Source organism: Cryptomeria japonica, chromosome 5, assembly GCF_030272615.1.
Source record: "Cryptomeria japonica chromosome 5, Sugi_1.0, whole genome shotgun sequence".
Taxonomy (NCBI): Eukaryota; Viridiplantae; Streptophyta; class Pinopsida; order Cupressales; family Cupressaceae; genus Cryptomeria; species Cryptomeria japonica.
Window position 1 is genome coordinate 802963745 of NC_081409.1, and position 5966 is coordinate 802969710.

The following is a 5966-nucleotide window of genomic DNA, read 5'->3' on the forward strand; positions in this document are numbered from 1 at the left end:
TGCGAGGAACAATTACAATTCGCGAGCAAAACTTTCATTTCAACATTATAAGATAAAGCATAACTTTAATTTCAAGAATATGAACAACCTTATCTTTTAGATAATATCACAGACGATTGCCAAAACAAAGTGAAATAATCCACAACACATACGCAAAGAAGAAAACAATTGATCATAACATGTATTCCATTATGGTTTGTATAACAGAAGACTTACAGGCTGTCACACATTGCTATCTTGCTCCTATCTATTTCGTCCTTTTTTCATATTACAGAAACCATTCTCATATATCTATGGGAACGAAAGTTATTCATGAAAAGACACATCTTTTCAAAATGCTAATCGTTAGTTTGAACGTTTCTAACAAACTTAAACAAAAAGAGATTAAGAATTCCTAAATGATGAATATAATCATCATCTTTAAAGGTTTTGATTTTAGCACTCTGTTTCTTCAATTATTCTCCTTGCGACAAATATTTGAATATCATCTAGTTGATGGTACGGGCCATGTCCTTACTTCGATCCATTTCTGACAAAGCCCAATCTTTGACACTGATAAGCTCATTCCGCAAATCCTCCAGGGATATTACTTCTCCTTCTTTATAGACCGAGGGCATTCCAATAGGTCTCCCATCATCTAATTCCTTAAGATCTTTTCTCAACGTATCTTAGAGTTTAACATGATTCTCCATGTATGCTATCCCTTCAGTCTTCTCCTCTGGCATCATTGTATCAACACTATTTAGTACCTCATGCAATCATGCTTTTAATCTCTCATGCTCTGTTAATGCCTTTATAGTTCCATTGTACACCTTCCAATATGGTTCAACATGCGAAAGCATGGTGTTGAATCGATGTCCGATGATATCATTGACCATTTTATCCATCTTTTGCTGGCTATTATTTGCCCGTTTGGTAGCCTTATCTGCTTGATACTTCTAGTACAGGGCATCAGAAACTTCATCCAAGCTACGTCCTATGGGGTATGAGGTGTATTCGCTTATGGGGGTCCCGGTCTCAAGTTGCAATATTTTTGCTTGCAACTTTTGATTCTCCTCTTTAGATTTTTTGTACAACCCCTTATAGATGATGTTCTCTCTGACCAAAAATTCTGTTTGGTCCAAATTTAATTTGGCAACATCCAAGTTTAATTTGGCAGTGACCCTAGGGTCAGTCTTTCCAACCTGATGAACCATGAGATGTCCAAAGGTTTCTTCAATATCTACAATAATAGGCCTCTTTCCCTTTGGATATAACACCCATTGTATGAGAGCCTTCTTATCAAGATCATATCCAGAGCCTAGGAATAATTTGTCTATTTCCTGAGGCAACACCTGTTGATTCAAGTCTTGCTTTTTCAAGAATCCGTCAAACAGAAGTGCTGAATTTATATCCCAACCAGAAAAGATGATTACACCGGCCTCTTTTAATAATTTTCTCCCTTTCTCAGGGGTCATATCTTTCATGAGGATATCGATTTCATCCTGCAGTCTCTTCATCTGTTCTTCTTCTGGCCTTCCAGCCATGCTTCGTTTCACATGAGCCCCTTTATACTGGTATAAAAATGGAAGGAATTCCCTTGAAGAGGCAAATCCGTCATCAGCAACAAAATCTTCATGCTCTGTCATCCTGATATCAACTACATCTTTAATGTTAATCTCACCAGTGTCCACATTCATCTCTGCTTCAAAACCAGGAGGATAATCTTCTCTAGGGGAATCAGCACGGATACTACTAGCAGTTGATTTTGGTGACATGTGAACCAATGGTTGACTATCCTTCTCAGTGTTGATAAAATGAAGGAATTATGGGGGCACTCTATGCATGATTTCTACTTCATGTTGAAGTAGCTTTTTGGCTATTTCCAGAGGATCTTGGAGGTTTCCAAGCAGATCTCCATCTATCATCCCCCTTGCCCTTTTCCATTTGAAGGCCTCCCAAGTCATCTCACTCCTTTCTCTCAAAACCCTGGCCTCCTCTCTTTCAAGGTTCTTGATCAAGTCATCTGGCATTTTGGCCACATGGATTTCAGCTTTTAGTTTTTGTGACGCTCTGGCAGCTCTTATATATCCCTTAGGATCAAAGTTCTCTATAGGTTCACCCAGGGTCTTGCCATAGTAGTCTAATTTATTTTGAAGTAAATGGTAACTTTTTGAACTTTTAACAATGAAATCAGAAAAAACAAATAAACCTGGAATGATGGACTATTTACCGAAATCTGTAAGGTGTTTGGCACTGACAGTAGATAATTGTCTTACAATCTCCAGGCTAGCCACCCTGTTTGGTACTATAATTGGAAGCATGTGTGGCTTTCCTTCATACCCAAATATCCTGATTTCTATATGATTATTGTGGCAATACCAATCACCCCAATTGTGCTCAATCTGGGACTCCGGAGAGAAGTCTTTTGGCCTGAGGAATCTTTTAATTTCAGGGGACAGAGTATAATCCCTATGTTGCCCAAAGGCCGCACTAAGGGGTTTCACAAAATATTCTTGAAAGTGCCAGTATTGGTTGTTCATGAATCTCTGATCCCATGCAGAAACCCACAACTGAACTAGTTTCTTCAAACCATTCTTATCATAAGCTCTGATGCAGAAATCATCTGACCAGAAATTGATTTCTTGTCCACAATAAAGAATAATATGCATTAACAAAGAGTACAATGAAAAACGGACATTCACAAGGTCTCCTTTTAACTTCTCCAACGCGTGATTTAAGGCATCTGGAACATAAGTGGCATAATCAAATTACCTAGGGTCTTTTGATTGTAAGTCAGCACATAGAACCATGACCCCAATATCCATGAGAGGATGAGCCTCTAAGCCTAATACTTGGGCTGCAGCATAATATGTATACTTAAAATATGGATGGAAGTGGTTGACATCAAATGGCACCTTGTCATTTTTGCTGAACGGAACAAAGGACCCACCCACTTTCGGCCGGTGAATAGGTAGTCTACATGTCCTGTAGATGTTTTCCATGCTAAAGAATTCTTGTGATAGTTTCTGCATATCGATTCTATCCTCTACTTCCCATTCAAGATCAAATACCATATCAATAGTTTGTTTGTTAATCACCACTAAGGGATTCCCTCGGTAATCGCATATGGTTTTGGTTCTCGGATTATAACAATTTTCTAGAGCTTTCATTAGTTCAACATCCACAAACACGTTTGGGACTACCAATTTCCCTAAGTTCTTCTTCCATAGATTACTTATGGGCTTAGGAGCATCCCTTCTTTTGTAGCTAAATAGGAACAATTCATGTCCCCTGATTTCAGTCCAGATGTCTCCCAGATTTTCAAATCTATCCTCCAATCCTTCTTCCTCACTTTTGATCTTTTTAGACCTTACACTAGATGTGGGACATTGGTCTAGCAAATCTTGAGTCAGAGCTCTCCCTTCCTTCTTCTGTCTTTTGGGCTTCTCTTCAGGGTTTAGTTCTTTTCCTTTCCTACTCTTTTTAGAAGAAGAAGATGAAGGTTCCATGATTTCAGCAAACATGAGAGACAACACTTACTTGGAGAAATGTCTAGCTCTTCTGATTGTCGTTCACGAATTTTCGCAAGTTCTTCGCAATTTTCAGTCTCTTGGCATCAATCTGGCTCCTATGAAAATTTGATCAGTTCAGCTGTAATCGTATGGGCAACTTGTGTATAGTTAATGTCTCTGCGTCTACAACGGCTACTAAAGTGTTTAAACTTAATTGCAGATGTGACATTCTTCACTTGAGCCTTTAACTCTTCCGCGGGAAGTACAGTTCAACCAAAATGATCGTAATTCAAGTTTTCGATGAAACCCTTATCTTTGGCTGAGCGTTTTGATCTTTCATCGAAAGCCCATTCTCCTCGATATTACCTTTTCGGTGAGTAGCCCATGTCGAGAAGCCATCTTCAAGACTCATCGAAATTATCTTTTCATCGATAAATTCCCTTTCGATAAGTTATTCGCAAGTTTCATCGAAATCATATTTCGATGATTTTCGTTCTTCGGTGAAAGCTTGTGCAAGCTCTTCAAAAGTCTCTCTCCTTCAATATTCCCTTTATCGATGAAACACTTCAGTTTTTTTTCGATATAATGCTATCGATGAGATCTACATTTCGATGAATGCTTTATGAGTTTCTTCGGCAGTTGTTTCTCCTCGAAATCACTTTTTGCCTTTTGCTTTTCACTTTTTGATGAAACTTGGGCATCGATGAGTGGCTTCTTTTACTTACTGAAAGTGATATTCTGCCGAAAACCTTTTGCATAGTGCTTTACACATCATGCTCTATTTCGATGAAAGCACTCTTTCGATGAAACTCCTTTTGAAATGCTCGATACAATTTCTTGGCCGAAAATCTTTTAGTCTTCATGCTTATGGAAATATGTTTTTTATTTCAAATATAGTGTTCAACAGAGTCAAGAGGGAAGACTTGTGGCATTTTTCACTGAGAAGCTCAATGAAGAAAAGAAAAAGTACTTAGCCTATGACCTAGAGTTGTATGCATTAGTGCAGTCTCTAAAGAAATGGAGGCATTACCTACTCCCAAAGGAATTTGTGGTGCTCACAGATAACCAGGCGTTGAGTTACATTAACACTCAAGAGAAGCTTAGCAATTGGAATTTGAAATGGATGGAATACCTCCAATCCTTCAACTTCACCATCAAGCATAAGAAGGGGCAACTCAACAAGGTGGCAGATTCTTTAAGTAGGAAGTTGTTGATGGTTCAAGAGTTACAATTACAGAGCATAGGAATAGAAGGTTTCAAGGACCTCTATGAAGGAGATGAAGACTTCTCATCAGCCTACAAGGTTTGCAAAGAGTTTGAGAGCCATTTTCATGGTGAGTATGTAGACTACACTCTCCAAAATGGTCTCTTGTTTAAGGGTAATCAGTTGTGTGTGCCTAGGGGATCCATGAGGGAAAACATCAACCAAGAGAAACACAATGGTTGTTTAAGTGGACACTTTGGAGTCAACAAAACCTTAGATCTAGTACAAAGGTACTACTATTGGCCAAAGTTGCCAAGAGATGTGAAAAGATATGTGGAGCAATGTGGTGTATGTCAAAGGGAAAAAGGAGGATCAAGTAATGCAGGTCTCTATCAACCATTGTCGGTCCCAAATAGGCCTTGGGAATGTATAAGCATGGAATTTGTAGTAGGACTCCCCAAGACAAAGATAGGTATGGACAACATCTATGTGGTAGTAGATAGATTTTCCAAGATGAGCCATTTCATTCCATGTAAAACTACACATGATTCTAGCTATGTTGCACATCTCTTCTTTAAGAAGATTGTTAGGATTCATGGACTCCTATTAAGCATTGTTTCAGATAGGGACAACATGTTCATGGGCCATTTTTGGCAAACATTATGGAGGAGACTCAGAACTAATCTCTCATTTAGCTCAGCTTACCATCCACAAACTGATGGTCAAACTGAAGTCATTAATAGGGTGTTAGGCAATTTGTTGTGGTGTTTAACTAAGGAGTATGGGCAGACATGGGATCTAGTCATTCCTCAAGCAGAGTATGCATATAATGACAGTGTAAATAGGACCACTGGAAGAAGTCCTTTTGAGGTTGTCTATGGTAGACATCCACGAGGAGTGTGTGAACTCAGGGAACTTGGTTCCATGGAGATGAAGAGTGGGCAAGCAGAGGACTTCACTCAAACCATCAAGGAAGTCCAAGAGTAGGTTAAGAAAGCCATCCTTGAATCCACTCAAAAACTAAAGGCCAAAATGGATGAGAAAAGGAGAGAGGTTCAGTTCAAGGTGGGTGACTATGTGATGGTCCATCTAAGCAAAGCTAGAATGCAAAGTGGTAAGCCTAAAAAACTGCAAATGAAGAGGGTAGGACCTTGTAGAATTCTGGCAAAATATGGTGAGAATGCCTATAAGGTTGAACTTCCTTCAGACTTAGCCATTTCACCAATCTTCAATGTTGCTGATCTAATCATTTACAAGGGTGAGATAGT